Consider the following 25,667-nt stretch of genomic DNA (forward strand, 5'->3'; position numbering starts at 1 on the left):
GAGTAATTCTCAGTCTGCACTAAAGGTAGTGGCTCGTCGATCGAATACCCTCTCAAATTCTGCCCGGAAAGCAGACCAATCGGACAATACTGCATCATTATTTCTAAATAAACGGAACTGCCCAATTAACTGCATCACCCAGCAAATATGATACAGCAAAGGCCACCATAGAGTGGCTATTTGGGAAAGAGGCAGGTTTTCAGGAGAAGTGTAACATAACCTGTGTCAAAAATACCTGAATCTATCGGGGATCCCCTGCATATCTCTCAGGGTTAGCTAAAGGGAAGGGTGGTGGCTCTGTAACTTGTATTTGTGAGGCTGCCAAAGAGGCATTAAAAGGATTACTAGTGAGTTGTTCCACCTTTTCCTTTAAAGCCGCAGTCTCTGCCTTGGAGGACCCTAACACTTGTTGGACAAAAACTAAAGCATGAAGCACGTCCTCCATGGATGCCATGTCTCGCTACACCTGGATCGGGAGAGTAATATACTTGGGTGCGTGATTCTGTCAGGATACACTCCGCAGAATCCAAATGCAGCAAGAATGGTCCACTTCCTGACCTCACCAACACCCTTATAATAAATATATAGAGTATTCTACTGATCAGGTGAGGGAAGGATAGTGAGGGAACAGCGGGGAAAGGGGCACCTGTAATAACAAAAAAGGTATACGATTAGTATTAATTGACATACACAGACTACTCTCATATGTTCGCACTAATGTCTGTTATGCGCCTTTGGTAATCACCATGATTCTTCTGACCTCTCAAACAACACATGTGGGTTCTCTGGTCACTTCAAATAACCTATACAAGATAAACCATACAGAGTTAATGCAGTAATGCCTATGTGACCAGGCAGCTATATAGTCTGCAGTGTATGCCAACATACCCAAGGTTCCGCTAAAGTAAACTGAAATGAGGTGTGGGATCTCTTCCCAAACAAAGTTACTACAAATTGCTGTAACTAGATCCAAGTCACTAATACCCAGTAATCATGTAGACACACACATTACAGAATCCATTGAATCGTCTCTCCATAGTGAATCCCAGAGTGCAAGAGTCACGGTAAGACGTGGTTACTTCACCACTGACTTCCGCTCTAAACGCTGCGATGCCTGTAATTTGCACTCTATACTGTCCCCCAAACACTGTAAAGCATAATGGAAACTACAGCTTCCCGTTTTGGCAATTATAATCCACAAGGTCACACAGAAATAAAGAATAGAGGGAAACCTCTCCCTTTCTTTGTAACGGCAATGTGTGGCACTCTACCACCGCATCCCGCTCTCAAATTCAATAGAGAAAAGCAATAACTGTCGTCACTGCCAAAACATCTTGGAAATAGTGTGAATGTATGTATGTATGTATTTGGTATTTATTAGGCGCCAGTATCACCCGTAGGTCTCACAGCGCCAGCGGGTGTGAAGGGGTTGAAACGGTGACTCACTCCTGCCGGAAGAGCCACGTTTTTAAGAGCTTACGGAAGCTTCTGTGATTGGATTCATCGCGTAGCTGAATGAGAATGGAGTTCCATGTTTCAGGACCAAGTTTGGAGAATGCTCTCTTCCCTGTTCTGATAGTTCGGACTTTAGGTAAAGCTAAATGCCATTTGTTGGAAGAGCGGAGGCTCGGGCTGGTGCGTATCTTCTTAGTTTGTTTGCGAGGTACAGAGGTCCATTGCCGTTGAGAGTTTTATGAATTATACAGCAGGTTTTAAAGATGATCCTTTTTTTCACTGGCAACCAGTGGAGGGCTTTCAAAGAGGGAGCTGCATGAGAGCGAGAGGGAAGGTTAAGGACCCATCTGGCTGCCATGTTCTGCAGTACCTGGAGTTTAGACAGGTGTTCCTCGTTGCTGCCAGCGAGTAACGCATTGCCGTAATCTAAGTGGAGAGGTGTGGCTCACCGGTTAGAGGCGGCAGACCTGTAAGCAGAGAACGGCCCTGGACCAGGGTTCAATTCCCGACGCGGCAGGGTCTTGGACCAGGGTCAACGGACTCGATAATTCTCGCCTCAGTGCCTACTCTAACCAGGGAACACACTCGGTAACTCTGGGCATTAAGCTTGCCTCATCTCTACAACGGCCCCCCACAGACGCAGGGGATGCCTGGTTTCACCCTGGAGATACCCAGAAAGGGACCATCTCACAGGGGAAACCAGGACGGGTTCCCCAGCGGTCTACAGCGCCAGGACAGTCGGATAGAGTAACAGTGCGCTTTACAAGTATCCCACATTTACATTTAAGTGGCTAATAATGAGGCCCTGGACAAGGGGCATCGGAGAAGAGAGCGGAATCCACTTAAAGATTTTTTTTAGGGTTTTCATGATGCCAATGCTGATGCGCACAGTGGTATTAATGTGTTCGGCCATGGACAACTTGTCGTCGATGATAAAGCCTAGAGAACTTTGTGCACATTGCCGTTTACATTTACATTTATTGTGCGAAATTGCACAAGAGTAGGGGGGATGGTGTATGGGTTGAGTTGCTTTCTGAGAGGGGGCTGGTGGCGAGAGGAAATTGATTATAGGTGTTGTCTATTTTCTCTTTGAAATAGGATGAGAGTTCATCCACCCACTCTTGGGAGGCTTTGAGGGGAGTTTGGGATGCTGATGGGTTGGTGAATTCCTAGATTATTTTGTAAAGTTCCTTGTGTGAGTTGGAAGCTTGGTCTATTCTGCTATCAAGGTATGCTTTTTTTGCTAAGGCAATGTGGCTCATGTAAATTTTATGCAGTTTTTTTATATTATTATTATTAAGCTGTTTTGTAGCGCGCTCAATTACTGCCGGAGTATCCTGGCGCGGAAGAAAAAAAGAATTTTAACAGCAAACCCCAATCCGACCAAAAAGACTAGACAGCTAATCTAAACAAATGAGTTTTTAGCGCTTTTTTAAAAACAGTAAAGTCAGCAATACCACGCAGAGAAGCAGTGAGCGCATACCAAGCCAGAGCGGCCTTCACTGCCACTGAATGCCCTCCCAACCGGACACACCGGTAACGCGGAACCTGCAAAAGATGTTGAGCTGCTGAACGCAATTCTCGGTTGGGGAAGTACCGAATGAATCGCTTCTTTAGATAGGCAGGACCCAGCCCATTGATGGCTTTATGAGCCAGAGTCAGAATTTTAAAAGTGATCCTATGCGGCACCGGCAACCAATGCAGGCTCTCCAGGTAATTCCTGACGCTAATCTGCCTGGAGATATTCCCCAACAATCTGGCGGTAGCGTTCTGGATAATGTGGAGCCGCTTTACCAAATAGGCCGGAGAGCCACTAAGCAGAGCATTGGCATAATCCAGGCGCGAGAGGATCAAAGCTCTCACGACTGACTCGCGTGCCGAGGTGGGCAAATAGGGAAAAAACTTTCTAAGAGACTTCAGGGTCCCGAAGCAGCCTCCAGTTAGCTTCTTAATATGCCCCTCAAATCGAAGGTCTTTCCCAAACCAAACCCCAAGGTTCTTGACCAGAGTGTTCGAGGCACATGGCATGGGGAAGCCGGCCGGCCACAGTCGGACCCTAAAATCTGGAGGGAACTGGCCGTAGAGCAGAATTTCGGTCTTGTCCTCATTACATTTCAATTGAGATGATGCTAACCAATTAAAAACTGAGGACAGACAGTTCTGAATCTGCTCTGTCTCCTGAGCCTCACCCGGCCAGGTAAACAACAGCTGCGTGTCATCCGCATATACTATAATTTTGGCTCCCCAATGTTCGGCTAAGTCAATCAGGGGGGTCAGATAAACATTAAAAAGCAAAGGGCTCAAAATCGAGCCCTGAGGGACCCCTGTCATGAGAGGTCTAGCCGATGATGAAAAAGGAGGGAGCCAAACCTGCTGAGACCTTGCCGTCAAAAATGAACTCAACCAATCTAATGCGAGATCATTGACTCCAATGTCGGCGAGCCGGGCCAGGAGACGTTCGTGGGGTACCGTGTCGTTTATGCAGAGGCCTCACCACTGATACACACCACTCATCTGCGAGCTTTAGGAGCATGGAACTCCAGCACCCCGGAGAGAACTGGAGATCTTCCAATAAAGCTGTGCCATCCAAAAAACATAACGGTGCCTCGTACTCTTCCTCGGCTGAGAAAGAGCAACCGGAACAACAAAATCACAAATGACGTTCAGCGTGCACAACTTCCTTAAATATTGTCCTCCCTGCCCTCTGAATCATGGGAATTGTAGATTTCTGTAGGCGATGTAGGCGCGGCTGAGTTAGACCCTGACACTTTCTGCACCTCATTTGATTCTTTCTGCACCCCTGTTGTCTCTTTTAGCAATAGTTTTCCCTTTTTCTGTACCTTGTTTTCGCATCTCACTTGCCTCTTTCTGCACTTTTCTTGTTTCTTTGTACACTTCTGTTGCTTCTTTCAACAATTCTCATGCCTCTTTGTACACTTCCCTTGCCTGTTTCTGCACCTGTCTTGCCTCTTTTTGCACGTCTGTTGACTCTTACTGCACCTCACTTGCGCCTTTCTATACTTCTCCTGCCTCTTTCCGCACCTCTGTTGCTACATTCTGCAGTTTCCATGCTTCTTTCTGCACCTGTCTTCCTTCTTTCTACACCCCACTTGTCTCTTTATGTAAATCTTTTGCCACTTTCAGCACTTTTCTTGCTTTTTTCTGCAGTTTTCTTCCCTCTATATGCACGTCTGTTGCCTCTTTCTGAACCTCATTTGCTACTTTCTGCACCTCGGTTGTCTCTTTCTGCACTCGTGTTCCTTCTTTCTGTACCTTTCCTGCCTGTTTTTGCATCTCACTTGCCTCTTTCTGTACTTTTCTTGCTTCTTTCTACACCTATGTTGCATCTTTCAGCAAATCTCTTGCCTCTTTGTGCTCTTCTCTTGCCTGTTTCTGTACCTCTCTTGCCTCTTTTTCCACCTCTGTTGGCTCTTTCTGCACCGCACTTGCTCCTTGCTACACTTCTCTTGCCTCTTTCTGCACCCCTGTTGCTTCATTCTGCACTTTCCATGCTTCTTTCTGCACCTGTCTTGCTTCTTTCTGCACCCCTGTTGTCTCTTTATGTACCTCTTTTTGCCTCTTTCTGCACATTTCTTCCCTTTTTCTGCAGTTCTCTTCCCTATTTCTGCACGTCTGTTGCCTCTTTCTGAACCTCATCTGCTTCTTTCTGCACCCTTGTTGTATCTTTATGCACTAGCCTTCTCTTGTACTGTACCTTTCCTGCCTGTGTTTGTATCTCACTTGCATCTTTCTGCACTTTTCTTGCTTCTTTATACACCTCTGTTGCTTCTGTCAGTAATTCTCTTTCCTCTTTGTGCACTTCTCCTGCTGTTTCTGCACCTCTCTTGCCTCTTTCTGCACGTCTGCTGCCTCTTTCTGCACCTCATTTGCTTCTTTCTGCAACCCTGTTGTCTCTGTCAGTGCTTGTCTTCCATTTTCTGTACCTTTACTGCCTGTTTTCTCAACTCATGTGACTCTTTCTGCACTTTTTGTACTTCTTTCTACTCCTCTGTAGCTTCTTTCTGCACCTGTCCTGCTTCTTTTTTCACCGCTGTTGTCTCTTTATGTGCATCTTTTTTCCTCCTTCTGCAAATTTCTTGCCTTTTTCTGCACCTCCTTCCCTCTTTCTGCACGTCTGTTGCCTCTTTCTATACCTTGTTTGCATCTTTCTGTACCCCTGTTGTCTCTTTCTGCACCTGTCCGCCCTCTTTCTCTTTCCTGACTGTTTTTGAATCTCACTTGCCTCTTTCGGCACTTTTCTTGCTTCTTTCTACACCTCTGTAGCTTCTTTAAGCAATTCTATTGCCTCTTTGTGTACTTCTCTTGGCAGTTTCGCCACCTCTCGTGCCTCTTTTTGCACATCTGTTGGCTCTTTATGAAGCTCCCTTGCTCCTTTATACAATGCTCTTGCCACTTTCTGCACCCCTGCTGCTTCGTTCTGCACTTTCCATGCTTATTTCTGCACCTGTCTTGCTTCTTTCAGCACCACTGTTGTCTCTATATGTACCTCTTTTGCCTATTTTTGCACTTTTCTTGCCTTTTCTTGGAGTTCTGTTCCCTCTTTTTGCACGTCTTTGCATCTTTCTGCATCTCATTTGCTTCTTTCTGCACCCCTTGTAATATTCACGTCCTCTCCTTGGATTCCGAATGATGCACAAAGGGGTCCACCTCCTGATGTCCCCAACTCTGGATAACTTAACACAGAGCAGTAAGGCAATCAGGCGAGGGAAGGTATTAGGGAGGGAACAGCGGGGAAAGGAATACCTGCAACAAAAGGGTACATGATTAGTACAACGTACAATTATGACTACTCCCATATAATTCTTGCTAAGTTTGATCAATATCTGGGAGCTAGTCGGGACAATAGCTGTATTCCACTATAGGTGTCAATAATCCTAATAGAGCTACTTCTCTCCTTGAAATCAGTATAGTCCTACTACAAGAAGGTACAATATTAATCATACACTTACATCGATAATCATTCCAATATTAGCTGATAACCGATCCATACATACCCAATGATATAGAGTTAGATAATCCCCAGGTAAGGTGAGAATAGAATAAAGGAAATGAGGAATCAAAAACAGCTTGTGTCTTAGTGTTCCACTTAGTAACAAAAAAAATAGAAAGTCACATAGGCTCCATAGGAAATAGGCATTCACTAAGCAACAAAAAAGCAATTGAATGTCACTTAGTCTCGCAAAGTATTAAGAGCCTCCGCCTTCCCTAGACACTCCAGCACTTACCTCAGAGTAGTCCTCTCTTTGCTTGTGCCTGTCAATACCAGCAACTAGAATAGTCGATTTCACCAAGCGTTTCCTTCAGCGTGAGATAAACAGTGAGCGGCGCTTTATTTCCTTCTAGCGTGACGCTCTGCAATCTTCGAGCACTCGGGCACTGTTTTCCTTCACCGGCACTTCCTTCAGCGCAGCAGGGAAAAGAAGATGAAAATGAGTCGCCCTCCTCTAGTGCAAGACTCATCAATCAGGCAACATCCAAAAGAATCTCCAAGTCCAGCGCTTCCTTCAGCGCGACAGAGATATTAACATCGAGCAGCTCCTAACAGCATGGACCTCCCCAGGAAACTCGTTTTCTTCCATAGAGCAGAAGTGCTTCCACAGCGCATGGGAAGAGAACATGAAACAGGCAAGGAAAACGAAGAAATAGCTCCCAAGCAAAATACACTGGAACAGAAGGGAATTCAGAAGGACAGAATTCAAGGACGGGACGCCTCTCGCTTCAACAACAGTATTACGTGCACTTCCTTCTTGTGCCTGCTGGGTAATATAACCTTTGCTCCTCCCATGCCCAGCAGGAATTCTGGGAGATGTAGTTATTTGATTCTATGGATTTTAGTAGGCGCGTAGAGTCAGCGCCTGACACCCCTGTTGTCTCTTTCTGTACTCGTCTTCCCTCTTTCTGTACCTTTACTGCCTGTTTATGCATCTCACTTGCCTCTTTCTGCACTTTTCTTGCTTCTTTTTACACCTTTGTTGCTTCTTTCAGCAATTCTCTTGCCTCTTTGTGCACTTCTCTTGCCTGTTTCTACACCTCTCGTGCCTCTTTTTGCACCTCTGTTGCCTCTTTCTGCACCCTTGTTGCTTCATTCTGCACTTTCCATGCTTCTTTCTGCACCTGTCCTCCTTCTTTCTGCACCCCACTTTATTTAAATCGTTTGCGTTTTTCTGCACTTTTCTTGCCTTTTTCTGCAGTTCTATTCCCTTTTTATGCACGTCTGTTGCCTCTTCCTGCACCTGATTTGATTTTTTCTGCACCCCTGTTATTTCTTTCTGCATTCGTCTTCCCTCTTTCTGTACCTTTCCTGCCTGTTTTTGCATTTCACTTGCCTCTTTCTGCACTTTTCTTGCTTCTTTCTACACCTCTGTTGCTTGTTTCAGAAAATCTCTTGCCTCTTTGTGCTCTTTTCTTGCCTGTTTCTGTACCTCTCTCGCCTCTTTTTCCACCTCTGTTGGCTCTTTCTGCACCGCACTTGCTCCTTGCGATACTTCTCTTGCTCCTTTCTGCACTCATGTTACTTCATTCAGCACTTTCCATTCTTCTTTCTGCACCTGTCTTGCTTCTTTCTGTACCCCTGTTGTCTCTTTATGTACCTCTTTTTGCCTCTTTCTGCACATTTCTTCCCTTTTTCTGCAGTTCTCTTCCCTCTTTCTGCACGTCTGTTGCCTCTTTCTGAACCTCATCTGCTTCTTTCTGCACCCCTGTTCTCTCTTTCTGCACTCGTATTCCCTCTTTCTGTACCTTTCCTGTCTGGTTTTTGCATCTCACTTGCCTCTTTCTGCACTTTTCTTGCTTCTTTCTACACCTCTGCTGCTTGTTTCAGCAATTCTCTTGCCTCTTTGTGCACTATTCTTGATTGGTTTTACACCAATCTTGTCTCTTTTTACACCGCTGTTGGCTCTTTCTGCATCTCAGTCGCTCCTTTCTATACATTTCTTACCTCTTTCCGAACCCTATTGCTTCATTCTGTACTTTCCATGCTGCTTTTTGCACATGTCTTGCTCCTTTCTGCACCTCTGTTGTCTCTTTCTGTACCTCTTTTGCCTCTTACTGTACTTTCTTGCCTTATTTTGCAGTTCTCTTCCCTCTTTCTGCATGTCTGTTGCCTCTTTCTGCACCTCATTTGCTTCTCTTTTCACCCTTGTTGTCTCTTAATACACTCGTCTTCTTTCTTTCTGTACCTTTCCTGCCAGTTTTTGCATCTCACTTGTCTCTTTCTGCACTTTCCTTGCTCCTTTCTATACCTCTGTTGCTTCTTTCGGCAATTCTCTTGCCTCTTTCTGCACTTCTCGTGCCTGTTTCTGCTCCTCTCTTGACTCTTGCTGCACCTGTGTTGGCTCTTTCTGTACCTCACATGCTCCTTTTTACACATCTCTTGTTTCTTTCTGCAAACCTGTTGCTTCAATCTGCACTCCTATTGCTTCATTCTGCACTTTGCCTGCTTCTTTCTACATCTGTCTTGCTTCTTTCTGCAACCCAGTTGCGTCTTTTTGCTTTTTTGCCTCTTTCTGTACCTTGTTTGCCTCTTTATGCTCCTCTGCTGCTTCTTTCTGCACTCCCATTGCCTCTTTATGCACTTTTCTTCATTCTTTCTGCACCTCAATTGCCTCTTTCAGCACGTCTGTTGCTTTTTTTTACAGATCGCTTCCCCTTTCTGCACCTCACTTGCCTCTTTCAGCATCTCTGTTGCTTTTTTTCTGCAGATCTCTTGCCTCGTCCCTACCCTTTTTCTATTTCTGCACCTCTCTTGCCTCTATCTGTACCCCTGTTCCCTCTTTCTGCAGCTTTCCTGCCTGTTTCTGTAACTTTCTTGCCTCCTTTAGTACCTCTGTTACTTTTTTCTACACTTCTCTTTCTTCTTTCTGCAACCCTCCTGCCTCTTTTTGTACCTCGCTTGTCTCTTTGTGCACCCCTCCTACCTTTTCTGCACCCCTCTTGCCTCTCTCTCTACCCTCTTCCCTGTTTCTGAACCTCTGTTGGTTCTTTCTGCACTGCTCTTGCTTCTTTCTGTACCTTAGTTGCCTCTTTCTTCACTTCTCTTGCTTCTTTTTACAGCTCTGTTGCTTCTTTCAGCAATTCTCTTTCCTCTTTCTGTACTTCTCTTCCCTCTTTCTTCACCCCTTCTGCCTCTCTCTGTACCTCTCTTGCCTCTTTGTGCACCTCACCTACCCCTTTCTGTACTCCTGTTGTCTTTTTATACACCTCTTTTGGTTCTGTCTGCACTGCTCTTGCCTCTTTCTGCACTTCACTTGCCTCTTTCTGTACTTCACTTGCTTTCTTCTGCACTTCTGTGGCCTTTTAGATACCTCTGTTGCTTTCTTCTGCACTTCTCTTGCCTTCTTCTGCACCTCTTAGTTAGAGGTAGTTTTAATCCCCCTGACCTATCATGTACTAGGGCCATACAGCGGAGGTCATGCCAATCACAGGGGTATCCTAACCCATAGTGTACGCTAGATTGTAGGTGTTTTCACTGTATTCTAAGTGTCTTTCAGGAAAACACTGGCTCCAGGCCTGGTTAGTCATAGTTGTAGTGTAGTTCCTATTATCCCAATAGGCTCTGCGCATTGGAATAATATCTTCAATAGTATAGACGTAGGACAGAGGTTAACTAGGTCTTCTACTGACGATATTAGACTTAAAGTTTAGTGTTTGCCAGCTAGCTCAGAGTTCACTAGAAACTTTCTCGAATAGACAAGGAGGAGTTTAACCTCCCTGGATAGACAAGAAGGGATTTAGTTTCTGACAACTATAGAACATGACAACTTTGCTCTCCCCTAATCAAGAGTGTATCTCTAGAGTCGTGTGAAAACAAAAGACAACTTATTTTACTCAGTCAGTTCAGTGCATTCTTAGTTTCACCAGATTGTAGAGAAAAGGAAGAGACAGGCGTGTTCAATAAAAGATGTTATTTATTGATCAGTCTCTTTTCTCATACAAGAGAAATGAATCGCTATTATTGCAACACTTATTGTTAAGTAGAGTGCATACAGTAAAAACAGAATTATAAAATAATACTGTAAAAGCATTGATATGGTTTCTTAGCCATATGATACTTAAAATGGATAAAATAGATACATACATATATACATTGACTAATCGTACTCAACTGGTGCTTCTAACTACGCCTACCCCAATGTACCTGACCTAAGCCTAATACGTGGGTGGGAGTAGATAAGTAGCAGTTTAAGTTAAGTTTGCTTTGCCAAGGGTCTGCTTCAAGAATTCTCTGCAAGGGGTTATTCAGTTCAGTACCTGGGATTTAGAAGGCTGGAGGGCTGGTATCTCTATCTCAGGGCTTGATATCACACGCTGCCTGCAAGGGCGGCTGGAAGCGCCGGAGCTGGATTTCTCGGCAGGAGAAAAGGTAGCGTCTCTTTCTCAGCGCGTCAGAAAGGAGGGGCAGCGTCTGTGGGCTTCGCTGTCAGCTGGGCTCCTCGGCAAGTCTCGCTGCTCCAATCTTGTCACCACCTCGTGTGTTTGCTTAAGGCAATGTCGGTATTATTTATACCTGAAAGGTGCCGAGATTGACATAAGGATGGACATAAATACGTCAATAAGGATGTCATAAGAACTGGTCGTTCGCACATTCTTTACTGAAGTTCTCGGCTAAATCAAAACAATGGCTGCGGGGATTTCCCAGGTCGCTGTAGGTTTGATTTGTTTTGAGAACTCCGTATGCCTATTAGGGGGCTGGAGAAATAGTGCTTGCCTAATGAGATGGCATGCGCTATGACCTAATCAGATAACGGGCTTCTGTGCCGTTGTATGGCTAATCAGATAACGGGTTTTTGTGCAGTTGAATGGCTGCTAGTTAATTATTAACCAGACAAGGGTCAGAAATAGGGGGATCGATACAGTACCCATAGTAAATACATCACACCCACTCCACGTAATCTATGTCCATATTTACAAATCTAGGCATAGTAAACAAAACTAGTAGTGCATGTGTATACCGAACCACCCCAAAATACAATCAAAAGCATTTTGAAAATTGGAAATGCGAAATACACGAAAAAGATGAGTATAGTTACTATATGCCCTTCAAGCAGTATAATAATGCAAATCTAATACGCATATTTTGAAATCAGCAGGAACGAAATGCGGAAATTACACATGAAATGGCTCTTAATACAGAAGAAAAAATTTGAGACCATCTCATCACAAAATCATAAATACTTGTGAACATGCTAGAGGGTAGCTAATGTCTCTCTAGAGTATCTAAAAATAGAAATTTTGTTCTCTAAGAATAGTTTTACTTTAAGCAGAAGATAAGTTTTCCAAAAAAATCGGAAATATTTTTGGAAATGGAAAAAAAAAAAATGTCCCGCTCTCCGTAAAAACTGGTGAAAAAATGTCTTAATGCTTTATTTTCAAAGTTGAAGGCCAAATTCAGGGTGTAGGGAACGCCGTGTGCTAGTTTGCTCAAAGTCATTCTTTCTGCTCTGGTGAAAACATCATATTGTTGAGACTTTCGAAAAAACTGTCAACTGCTTCTTGCGAAAGTTCCACTAACTCGGAAAAATTAATTAACATGCATTCATGAGCATGATTGCCTTCATTGATGTTTCGATCAGCATAGCTGACAGAAGGTCGTACCTGATCGATGCTGCTTTCATCTTGTACTTCACTACTCTTCAATCATAGTGGTGAAGTCTCCACGAATGCCGTCATCAGGATTGGTAGCCGCTGGGGACAGTACAATGCATGAGCCGTTACCGGACCCAACAAAGTCTCTGCGTCCATTGGCACATCCGATTGTAGTGTCAGACAGGTGTCCAACACGCATTCTTCGCCGCATAGCAAGCACCTTAATACAGGCATAACACAACGTTGCCACATCAGTCTAAATGAAAGAAACCAAGTCATGTTCAGGGCTCTCAGCCGGGCTATTCCAAGGACTTTAGTTATGCGGTCCCTGTAGCGTATGGCTACGATCGTTTCTTCCATTGTCGCTGGTGTCTTGTCTGTGACGTGGTTTGCCATAGCGAAGTAACAGGATCAAAAATAGGATGCCTGCCACTAGTCCCAAAAGTAGAGGAAGTCCGCCAAAGATGGAATGGACAAAATCAGGAAAAATACCCATGATGTCTTTGAATGGGGTTAAAGCTCCCGAAAACACTGTCTTAAATACACTCGAGATTCCACTTGTATCAGAAATATTTAGGATTTCGCTCAGTATTTCTGCGAAATGTATGGGGGAATTGGTTGATAACAGTGAATGAATCTCTGCAGTTGTCCTTGCAACTTGGAGATCATACGTTTCTTTTGATGACGTTAACCGGGTTGGCGTCTGTAGGAGCACAGTCTTCATTTTGCATAAAGTATCAATTCAAATAGAAGAAATTTTCAAACTGGGCCATAACCTTGCCTCCCTGTCTCGAGCATCGTTTGGGAACAATACTCGTTCACAGCACATGACCTTCGTAGTCACGGTTATGAGATAAGGTTTTCCGGGCAGCAGACTGCAACATCTGCGATCTACAATTAGAATGTAACTCCCGTTCGAGAGTCTCCTAAAGAATGGTTCTATTTGTGTTGCAGGTGTGCCTAACTGGTGACATGAAAGGTTATTTGTAGTCACTTCACAGGCTCCATGCAAACTAATACCCTGACACAGAAGTATACCGCTTAGTGACCTTGCACAATTATTGCCACTAAGTAACACATTCTGGCCTTTATTACTAACACTTGTGTGTTTATAGGGCAAGTTTCATGTTGACTTAATGTACCCTTTACCCAACCTTTCATACTGGCCTGCCTGTATATATTTTTGGCAGTATTGAAACTGGAAGTTGTTATCGGGATATTAATTATCCCATGTATTATCCATTCAATGACAGGTCGTTCTGACATTGTCAATGGTAATCTCTCAAGTTTTTCAATGCTCAGAATTGTATAGTCAGCACCCTTTTGTGCCAAACTGATTTGTTTATCAGTAAGGTTAAAGATATTAAATAGTGACGTTGTGTTGATTAAACGCCATGGCACATAGCCTGAACGCAGATTTTGTAACGTCCAGCCAAGTTGTACAATAGAACGCAATTGGGACTGACCGTGTTGTAACATCAGTAAGTCTTGCGATATTATATCGATTGCTGAAGACACAATACTGTCCAGTGAATATATTCTGGAGGACAGAGTCATTAACCCATTGTCCACAACAGAAAGTGATTTTTCCAAATTAATACGGTCAATTTCCCGTAGTTTTTCTGCTGTCTCAATTTGAGTTTCTTTCCAAGCTTCATTTTAAGCTGAATATATAGAGCCCGCTATGAAACGTTTTTGACGCTGTTTGCGTGGTCCCATAATGAAATCGCGCAAGTCAGCACCCTCTTGAAGTAAATTTAGGTGTTGCTTAATTTCTGCCAGTGTGGATGTTTGTAGCCATTGAAGGCAGAGCTTGCCCACACTGTAAGTAGTTACTATCCCTGGATGTTGTCGCTGGGAGTATCTTGGGTCTGGCCTGGTCAATTTGAACCCCTGTATTTTGTTCAGGAATCTGTCTTGACAGTTATTTGTGTCTGTGGGCCAGATCAACCATTGTTTCCAATCAGGATGTGTTCTGTTTTGGTTTAAAATATGGTTCACGTCTATCTCAACATCTATAGAGCTATTACTGTTCGTTGTTGGCTTTGGAATAGACGGTTTGTTTAAGTCTTTGATTTTGGCTAAGCCAAGACAGGTAGTTTGTTGAATAGTGTCATTCAAAAATATAATTTGTTCTGGGATCATGCAGGCTCTGAACAATGATTCTATACCTTGTACTTGACAATCTTTTGTACCCCAAACAGTTTTTGCTTCAATGTTATTGTTCCAGAAATCAAAACCAAATGTATTCATTTGCTCAAAAAATGAATCTGAATATATCAATTTCGTGTTTGTAAGCATGGTCTTCATACCTGTCTTATTCGACAATTTGAAATAAAATGTTTCTGCATTACTTGTGTTAAACCCTGAAAAATATGAATATTTATCATAAAATGTTTTAGAACTACCCTTTGGAGGAGTAGCACAATGTTCCCATTGGTTATAATTTAAAACATTTCTAGGTTGTGCAGATTTATGGAGATAATGGTTACCATTGTGGTTGTAGCAGAACATTTGATCATAATTAGACGAACCCTGCAAATAATCCGCTTCTGTAAATTTAGCAGACATTACTAGGTCAGACATCATATCATTAATACTTTCAAAGTCCCACTCATCAGCAAATGTGCTTGGTTTTACAAAGTCACTTAACGAGATCTTAAATTGATGTGGATACTTCAGGATTTCAACCGGGCCATAGATTTCATAATCAGTATTGTCCCATGCTACACCGCCTGGTATAGGATTGGCTGTGAAGTTCACTGAAGAAAGTTCTCTTTTCTTGACGTGTGAAGATGTGTGTGGTTTAAGGACCAAGTTGATTTTCTGGCTTGCTGTGTCCATTTTAGCATATTTTCCCTCAATGAAATGTCCCAAGCATAGTACCATGATGAGCCAAAGTATGAGGACAAATGCACCTAATGTCACCCAAATTTCAATCCATGGAAAAGTCAGATAGGTTCCCTTTAGTTGATGAAAAAGTTCCTTTGCTTTGTCTTTAAAAGTTTTTGTTAATGGCTGTACTTCTGGTTCACTTGGATCTTCAGAAAAATCATCGAAGTTGATGAAGTAGCCGGATGCCGTTCTGTCAATTGTTCCAATTGCTTCTGGATTACTTTTTGCTTTTGGATTTTGCTTTGTTTCATTAGAAAAGTCTGTAGTTACATCATCGTAGGTCGGTGTTTATTGATGAAAAGCTTTGATTTGGGGTTTAAGAGGTTTAAGTTCTATTGCTTTATTGCATAGTCCTTGTTGTTTCACTGTAGATTGTTCAAATGTGATCAGTCTTTCAGTTTGAACCTCTGTGGATGTAGCAAACTTTGGTGTTCTGCTACTTCTTGGGAGTCCACTTGGCCTACTATTTGTTATCGGCCACATGATTGTGGTTTAACCAGGTCGATGGATATGACTCGGTTCTCCTTTTTACCAGCAAGGGGCGGTAGTACTACTGATCTTGTCCCGTTGATAGACAAGACAGGAACTGCTTTTCTGTAAGAAGGCCCAAATTCCTTCTTTACCGCGATCTTCTCTCTGACCAGATCCCCGACTTTTGGAATCCAGACAGGCCTTGCTGGGACAGGTGGTTTTTCTTCAGTGGTTGTTGGCTGCTGTTTCAACTTTATGTTGCTCAGGTCTTTTCTTGTTTCATTTAAGTCCTGTAAAATAGCCAAACGATCTTTGATATCAAAGCATTTATCTTTAACCACTGAAGTATGACTATCAAGGTCCTGGATCAACATTCTAGTCCCGAACAATAGTTCGTACGGACTGAGTCCTTTCAGAGAATTTCTTGGCAGGTTATTAAGACTACGTTGGACACTTATTAAATGTTTGACCCACCCAGCTCCTGAACCTAATACCTTTGCTGTTATAGATTGCTTTATGCCTTGGTTTTTTCTTTACACCATCCCGTTTCCCTCAGGAAGGAAGTGAGAAGAGTCCCGCAATGCAATGTTCATTCTGGCCAGGCACCCCCCATAAGCTGTTTTAGAGCTAAAGGAAAGATTTTGGTCAGAACGTAACATGCTTCTAGCGTATATGCCATTATAGACTCGCAAATCTTTGTATAACAGTTCCGACGTCAGCCGAAAGTTGGGGTCTACATTATAAGTGAAAATAGTCTCTACATGTTAATATGACGCATTATTCATACTGGGTGTGTTTATGTTGGTAGCCTATTCCTTATTGAGCAAAAAGCCGTGGGAATATACCGTTTTGTTCACCACTGCGATCTCTGTTGCAATTTGGACAGTTCCTCGCGAATAGGTGTTGGTCCAGACTCATTCCTGGCCACCAGTATGTTGTTTGTAATTCTGCTAGAGAATTTTTAATTGTGCGATGTCTTAGACCCTCGCCAATATGTGCGTCTACTATTAACAAGACTCTCTTGTCCGTGTTTGGAATTACTCTATCCCCCACTCCAGGGATTTGAGCAAAAGGGACTGAGTTTGCATCGATTATGTATGTATAACTGAGTGGGCAATTGATCGGTAGCGCTGAGCAGTCGCCTGTTGATGACGTTTTTACTGCCAGCACAGTTTCACCGTCAATGTATTTTACTGCACGCTTCTTTGTAGATACGGAAGCCGATTCAGTTGCTACCACTGTGGCTGTCTCAGCCAATGAATTCCCTGCAACGTGAACGCCATCACGCTGATGACTCAGTGAATGTATCACGTGAGTTTTTGGTAGTTCTTTCTGTAAAAGAACTACTTGTTCCCAAAGCACTTTTTGCTTTATTGTTGCACCTGTGTCATCTTTGTAACCGTTTTGAATCCATTTCTGTAAATCGTTATTGTATGATTTGACGCAGTAATACGAATCGCACACTATAAGTGTCGGGAATTCGCGATCGGCATTATCTAGCGCCATTTTTAACGCTATTATTTCAGTTTGTTGTTCTGAATTATTTTCCACTGAGTGTGTTTTTGTAAATAGAGGTCTCAATTTACCTCCGCGCCACACGTCTTTTACAATTTCGCATGTGGCGTTGTAAGCCAGCTCTCCCCAAACTGAGGGTTGAGCATGACCGTCTGTATATATTACACAGGCGTACTGTCGTAAAGGCAGAATGTCGATTGGCAGAGGGTATTCTCTCTCATATTCTAGATATTTTAATTCTTTCATTTCCGGGTCAAAATAGTATTTTACTTTGTCTGTAGCAACAGAATTTACCCATTGTATCCATTCTGGATTCAGTGCCGTTGTCGAAAAATTACATGGTGTTGTTAATGCCTCAAAAGCTGATTCTGCTGTTCTGACTGTAACCTGTCTACCGTCGGCTTGGTATTTTTCTTTTGCTACAGCAGTTTGAACCGCATGAACAATGTTTTCCTTAATGCTGAACCTTTTTTCAGCTTCTGTGTACAAATGTGATTTGTATGCAATTGGTACCTTCTCTCCCTCATTAGAGGTTAGGTACGTGAATCCGCATCTTCCTGGGATGACTCGAATCACAAGGTTGCGTGTGTTATCACGTGTTTGTAATTTTGTTTTAACTAACATATCTGTTTGTAAAGATCTCAAAATTTCTGTGTGTCTTTGAGTCCAATTGATTCTTTTAAAATCTGGTTTTATAAGATCATAGAGAGGTTTAACTCTCTCTGCATAATTTATAATGTAAGTTCTTCCGAAATTTAGGAAACCGAGAATTGATTGTACGTTTTTTAGTGTTCTAGGTGCTTGGATTACAGCACATTTCTCTAGGAAATTGTCAGCCAGGCTTTTGCCTTTACTTGATAGTTCATATCCTAAAAACAGGACAGTTAGATGGGCAATTCTTGACTTTTTAAAGTTGAATTTGTAACCCTCTGCTGCGAACCCAAGTATTATGGTGTTCAGTCTCTTCAAGTGAGTATCCAAGTCATCATCTGTTAGATAGATGTCATCGACATAAGATAATGCCTCATCATCATATATTTGTAGTAACTCTGTTACTCTTGCTGAAAATATTCCTGGGCTGTTCTTGAACCCCTGGGGCAAACGGCAGAATTTTTTTGGCGCGCCATTTATTGAAAACGCGGTTAAATATCTGCTCTCTGGTGCTATATTTTGACAGAAGAATCCATTAGAGATGTCTAATGTTGTTTTGTATTTTTTACGCACGATGTTATTCATTAGTGCAGCACTATGCGAGTTTTGTACTGCAAAAGTTTTGCAACATGAGTTAAGGTGTCTGTAGTCCAAAACAAGACGATATGAATTGTCTGGTTTGGAGACAGGAAACAAAGGATTATTCATTTATGAGGTGCAAGTTTCAATCACCCCCTGGTATTCAAGTTGATCTAGGATCTCTTTTACCCGTTTTTTAGCTTCTTGCTTAATTGGGTACTGCCTCTGTGCAGTAGGTTGTGATTTTAACTGGATTTTGTGAAGAGGAGAGTCCTCATCCCATCCCACATGGTTTTTATATAATGCAGGAGCTTGGGCTACTGCCCACTTTCTTGCAAGTGTATATTTTTTATGAATTGGAATATGATTTTAGAAGGCAGGCATAATTATTTCTTCGCCATGAGGGCACTCCCTGACAAACTCTGGTGGCCAGTCTCTTTCAGCTAGAAGGATGTCATAGCCCTTGGAGAGATTATCCCAAAAGAGACCCCTTATTTTCCTAGTCTTATCCCCCTCTATACGCAATGTTATTTCATATATTTTATGAGGTTTGCTAACTGTGGTATCTGCAGTTTCCACCTGAATGTATTCATTCGTGTCCACTGTCTCCAGATGATTCATAAGGATCTTGCGAGCTATGCTCACTTCTGCTGCGCTGTCTAGCATTGTCTGAGCCCATTCTCCGTTTTTCAGCTGTGTCCTCAGTATTCTCGGCATGGTTGATTACTTTAATACTGGCTACCTTCTTTTTTGGAAACTGTAATTTTTTATTTTGATGAGCAGGTTCCTTGTCTTTGGACTTGACGTGCTCTTCCCTGTGTTCTGACCGTCCTCTTCTTTCCGATTTCTGCGAGGAAGTCTGAAAAGATCGAGAGGGACGTGTATCAATATCTTGATATCTATCAGGTTTTTTTTATATTATCCCTATTTCTAAGGTTGTATTTTTTCTCAGAGGGCTCCCTCTGGGGAGACTTGTGTCCTTGGTCCGGAGATCTTTCTCTCCGCCGAGGAGACCTTCCTCTGGACTGGAATCTTTTTTCTTTGGGAGTGGATTGTTTATTTCCATCCCAGATCTTCTTTGAAGTGTTTAGATTATTTTTAATAAATACCTTTTCAGGATTTTCTATTAGTTGGGGTTTCACTGGTTTCCCACCCAAACTATCTCTTCCTAGTTCTTCATAGGATTTTTCTATGATTCTGGCAAGTTCAAATGGTTGGTCTGCTATATCTGTTTCTTTCAACCTCTGGCGGATCGCCACATTTGCTGCTTCTCCCTTTATATTGGCTAATAATATTGCCGAGACCTGCTTGAAGTCTTTTAGTAGTTTCATACCAAGAGTTAAAGCAGGTTCTGGACCGTATTCATCTTGAGTTTGTTTTAGCTCATCTGGTATTACTGACATGGATGGGACACCATGTGTTTTTGTGTAAATGGAAGCAAAGACTGTACCCCAAGTGTCACAGTCCTCCACATGTGGTGCGATTCCCATTGGAAGACAGATAGTCAGAATTCTGTGTTTCTCAACAGAGGTGGTATCAGGGAACACTGCCTCTATTTGAGTGATTTTTTGTGCTAACCAGAATGGAATTTGTTCCCGTTTTGCGGGTACTTTACCTAGACAGGACTGTATGTTCTGTGGTGTAATTTTATTTGTGTTCCCCTGATGAGGGATCAGCTGTGGAATTTTAATCGATGGTTGGACTGTTGAGGTCCGCATTACATATTGGACTAATTGTCTATGTATTTTAATTAATTGTTTTAGCTGTGCTAAAAGATATGGTGCAGGCATTTCTTCAATGTCTGGATGTGGTGTGTATCCGGGTAGGACCGGCCACGTTGCTCCTGGTCAACCTAGTGGACCGAGCCTGGTGATGTGATTATTATGTTTTAGGGCGCCATTAAACCAGAGCAGGTGCTCTTGGTATTTGAGTGGTATTTCCACCTCCTCGAAAGGAGTGTACTCATTAGGAGGTTCCTCTATTTTATAATAGTGGAAGTCCTTTGTTACAGCGTTTGCTGCTGGAAAGTTTATCCATGAATAGAATACCTCTGTCTGCCGATATTCGTGTGCCGCAATTACGAATATGACTGTACCACCTCTCGGTGTCAGCCCATTTTCTATAAGTTTTAAAGTTATAGATTTTCTTATGTTGACCGGGATGGGTATTGCATCCGGGTCTTGGTGTAGGAGACTATTGTCATCCGCTAGGAGTTGAGCTGCTATTCTAGCTGTCTCTCTTTCTACTTCATTGTCTGACATTTTACTGACAAGAAGATTTTGTTTATTTGCAGATCAGGTTTCTATGGAAACAAAGATTAGATGCACAATATTTTGGAACATTGTATCCTTCAACGTTGAATAAACCAAGAACCATACATAGGAGTCTCCTCCTACGAAGTTTGGCGGATATAACCTTTCACCCACTCCAGACGTCTTTGGAGTATTATGGGGAAAAAGGGGTCTGTGTGAAAAAGCACGACTGAGTTACTCTAATGTCTTATGTTAGATTTATCGCCTATCCAAACCGTTGGGCGCCATGTAGTGTAGTTCCTATTATCCCAATAGGCTTTGCGCATTGGAATAATATCTTCAATAGTATAGACGTAGGACATAGGTTAACTAGGTCTTCTACTGACGATATTAGACTTAAAGTTTAGTGTTTGCCAGCTAGCTCAGAGTTCACTAGAAACTTTCTCGAATAGACAAGGAGGAGTTTAACCTCCCTGGATAGACAAGAAGGGATTTAGTTTCTGACAACCAAAGAACATGACAACTTTGCTCTCTCCTAATCAAGAGTGTATCTCTAGAGTCGTGTGAAAACAAAGGACAACTTATTTTACTCAGTCAGTTCAGTGCATTCTTAGTTTCACCAGATTGTAGAGAAAAGGAAGAGACGGGCGTGTTCAATAAAAGATGTTATTTATTGATCAGTCTCTTTTCTCATACAAGAGAAATGAATCGCTATTATTGCAATACTTATTGTTAAGTAGAGTGCATACAGTAAAAACAGAATTATAAAATAATACTGTAAAAGCATTGATATGGTTTCTTAGCCATATGATACTTAAAATGGATAAAATAGATACATACATTGACTAATCGTACTCAACTGGTGCTTCTAACTACGCCTGCCCCAATGTACCTGACCTAAGCCTAATACGTGGGCGGGAGTAGATAAGTAGCAGTTTAAGTTAAGTTTGCTTTGCCAAGGGTCTGCTTCAAGAATTCTCTGCAAGGGGTTATTCAGTTCAGTACCTGGGATTTAGTAGGCTGGAGGGCTGGTATCTCTATCTCAGGGCTTGATATCACACGCTGCCTGCAAGGGCGGCAGGAAGCGCCGGAGCTGGATTTCTCGGCAGGAGAAAAGGCAGCGTCTCTTTCTCAGCGCGTCAGAAAGGAGGGGCAGCGTCTGTAGGCTTTGCCGTCAGCTGGGCTCCTCGGCAAGTCTCGCTGCTCCAATCTTGTCACCACCTCGTGTGTTTGCTTAAGGCAATGTCGGTATTATTTATACCTGAAAGGTGCCGAGATTGACGTAAGGATGGACATAAATACGTCAATAAGGATGTCATAAGAACTGGTCGTTCGCACATTCTTTACTGAAGTTCTCGGCTAAATCAAAACAATGGCTGCGGGGATTTCCCAGGTCGCTGTAGGTTTGATTTGTTTTGAGAACTCCGTATGCCTATTAGGGGGCTGGAGAAATAGTGCTTGCCTAATGAGATGGCATGCGCTATGACCTAATCAGATAACGGGCTTCTGTGCCGTTGTATGGCTAATCAGATAACGGGTTTTTGTGCAGTTGAATGGCTGCTAGTTAATTATTAACCAGACAAGGGTCAGAAATAGGGGGATCGATACAGTACCCATAGTAAATACATCACATAGTCAGTTACAACCAGTACCCGTCAGCAAATATTGGGGGCACAGGATGACTTTGCAACAAGGCCTCTTGCTTCTTTCTGTACCTTTCTTCGTCTTTCTGGACTTCTGTTGCCTCTTTCTGCATTTCTCATGGTTCTTTCTGTGCCTTTTTTCCTCTTTGACATGTCACGTATAACATAATTCATGACATGGTCAGTGACATCACTGATGACATGACTTATGACATCTCAAATGACATCACTGATGATATCATCCACGTGATAATCTGATGTACCTCCTCACACACTAATATAACCTTTGATACACCCACTCTAAAATACAGACTACCATTTTCAAAACCATAGACACACCTTCACCATTTACTACATACTCATTCACTGATACCTAGATCTACACACACATCCACTCATTCACCCACACAGTCACTCATACATGCAGTCACTCATCAATACAGCACTATCACATGCACTCGTACACCTATACAGCCACTCACACACTGCCACTCACCCATAGAGTTACTCACACACCAAGTCACACCTAATCTGGTGGTAGATTTAGGTATCCAAACTCTGACTTCAAGATCCAAATCACTAGGTTGAAAAGGAAAATTGTAAGCAAATATCCCTGACCAATTCATCCATAGGGCATTGCCTTTGTATAGAGGGTGCTGGAACCTGGAGGCGAAGTTTCGGCATTTTGAGTTCTCTGCTGCTGCAAAGAGATCTATTTGTGGAAACCCCCATTTGTGAAGTATGGGATGAGGACTTGGGTGTGAATTTCCCACTCATGGTATTTTTGCAGCACCCTGCTGAGGAGGTCGACAAATTTGTGGTCTGTCCCTGGAAGGTGTTCTGCTAGCACTTGGATTTTGTGATGTATTGCCAAAACGCCAAATGGTCCGAGAGAGCCATGATAACTGTACAGAGTATGTCCACCCTCTCTGTTTTTGTACATTGTGCATAGCTGTCATACACTTCCGGACTAGAGCAACTTCCCCATCAGGTGAGTTAGAAATGCTTTTAGCGCCAAGTGAAAAGCTAGAAGCTCTAGGTAGTTGATGTGGAAATTTTGGTGTTTGGTGTCCCAGAGACCCTGAACTGCTGTAGATGGGCACCCCGTCCTGTGAGGAATGTGACTGCTGTGAGCATGATCTCTGGAACAAGGTCGATGAAGAGCAGCCCTTTCGTTTTGTGTGTTCCACCACTGCAGAGTGCAATGGGTGCAGCTGTCCACCAACACTAGATCTTTTAGCTGACCCTGTGACTGATTCCATTGACGTGCTAAGCATTCCTGTAGAAGATGCATATTTAATCTTGCTTAAGGCACTATGGCAATGCATGATGCCATAATTCCTAGTAGATGAATTAAGTTCTGACAGTTAAATGCTGGTTGCTTTGAAATAGTAGCAGTGTTCGAAATTTGTGAATTCTTACCACATTGGGATAGGCTAAACCTGTTTGAGTGTTTAGCATAGGTCCTAGATAGGGCTGCAGCTGTGAAGGTTGAAGAGGAGTTGGCCTAACGGCTAAGGCGCTCGACCTCGGACCTGGGGATCTGGGTTCGAGTCTCGGTAACGACGCCAAAAACCCCCTGTGATTCTGGGCAAATCACTTAATCTCCCCGTGCCTAAAATGAAAGTGTATCCTCATGTAAAGTAACTGGTGCTATGTAAATCACTCTGATAACTGATTCGGTTCGGTTCTAGTTCGCGCTATATAAAACTCTGCAAAAAAAAAAAAGATAGGATGTTTGTGCATTGACTGTGAATCCCAACTGATTAAGATTTATGGTAAGTTGAGTTTGTTGGAAACACTTGTGGTGTGTGTTGGCTTTGATGAGCCAATCATCTAGATATGGGAAGACATTAATTTGTTGTGTTCTTAGATGAGCTGCTACTGCTGCTAGACTTTTATTGAATACTCCGGGTACAGTAGTGACTCTGAATGGGAGTACTTTGAATTGATAGTGCTCCCTACTATCACAAATCTGAGATATTTCCGAAGTGCTGTGTGAATAGGAATATGAAAGTATGCCTCCTTTAAGTCTAGTGTTAACGACGTCGCCTTGCTGTAAGACCGAGAGCACCTGTTGAAGTGTGACTATATGTATTCTGATAGTATGTACAGGTTTAAGGGCCTGAGATCCGAGATTGCCCGTAGAGAACCATCCTTTTTGGGGATTAGGAAGTACAGCGAGTAAACGCCTGACCCTTGGTGTTGATTTGGAAATGGTTCTATAGCTCCTTTTGTTAGAAGAGCTTGTACTTCTTATTTGAGCAGCGTTGATGCTCTAGAGAGAGTTTGTAAATGTAAATGTAGTTGAGCTTATATAGCGCACAGCTACCCGCAGTGGGTTTCCCGGGGCTTGCTTAGGGAACCCTTCCTGGTATTCCCCTGTGAGATAGCAGGGTATCCACAAGGTGAAAGTCAGGCATTCCGCCGCGAGGGGCCGTTGTGGAGATTAAGCAAGCTATTGCCCAGAGTCGCAGAGTGTGAACCCGTGAGTCGAGGAGACACTGGGGCGAGAATTATCAAGTCCGTGGAATTTTTAGCCCAAGACCCCGCCGAGGCGGGGAATTGAACCCTGGTCCAGGACCGATCTCAGCTTCCGGGTCTGCTGCCTCTAACCCCTGAGCCACACTTCTCCACTTGTGAATACAAGGTGGATTTTTAGGAGGTTTGCTGGTGAGCTCCTGGCAATAACTATGTTGGATAATGTCCAACACCCTTTTGTCTGATGTTATTGATTGCCAAATTGGAAGAAATTGTTGCCGTGTATGATGGCCAAGGGAAACTGTTATTAAGTCACTGCTTGTTGGGTGATGGAGAAGTATGTGTTGGTGCACCTCTACCTCATCCTTTAAAATAGTTTCCTCTATACCCACCCTTGTAAAATCTTCTAGAGGTGGAGGATTGAGTTTGAGGCTTGCAGGAAGATGTGTTGGCATTTGTGAAGGTACGTTTTGAGCCTACTCTATAAAATGAACGGCAAAATAAGTTTGTGTTAGAGGGGGACTGAAGAGCTCCCATGGATTTTGCCACTTCAGTGTCTTTTTTAATTTCTTCATCCACTTGAGGGCCAAAAAGATGTTGCTGGTCAAAGGAAGCATTAAGTATTGTTTGTTGTACCTCTGGTTCAAACCAAGAGAATCGCAGGCATGCACATCTTCCGGGGACAATACTGGTGTTAACCCCTCTGGTTGCAGTATCAGCAGCGGCTAGCGCACACCTGATAGAGGAGTTGGAAATGAATTTCCCCTCCTGCACTAGTTACTGCATTTTTTTCCTATGCTCCTCTGGGAGGTATTGGGATAACTCTTCCGTTTCATCCCAGTAGGTCCTGTCACACCTAGCCAAAATACCCTGTGTACTGGCTATGTGCCAATGATTGGCTGATTGTGCAGCTACTCTTTTGCTTGAGGCATCTATTAATTTAGACTCTTTGTTTGGAGGTGGTGCGTCCCCTGAGCTTTGGGAATTTGCTCTTTTACGAGCATTGGACAAAACCAAAAAGTCTAATGGAAGCAGGCTCTTAATAAAAGTTGGGTCAGATGGTGGGGGGTTGTATTTTTGTTATCAACCCTGGGTGTTACGATATATGTAGGTACAGAAT

The sequence above is a fragment of the Lissotriton helveticus genome, chromosome 6 (assembly GCF_964261635.1).
Source record: "Lissotriton helveticus chromosome 6, aLisHel1.1, whole genome shotgun sequence".
Lineage (NCBI taxonomy): Eukaryota > Metazoa > Chordata > Amphibia > Caudata > Salamandridae > Lissotriton > Lissotriton helveticus.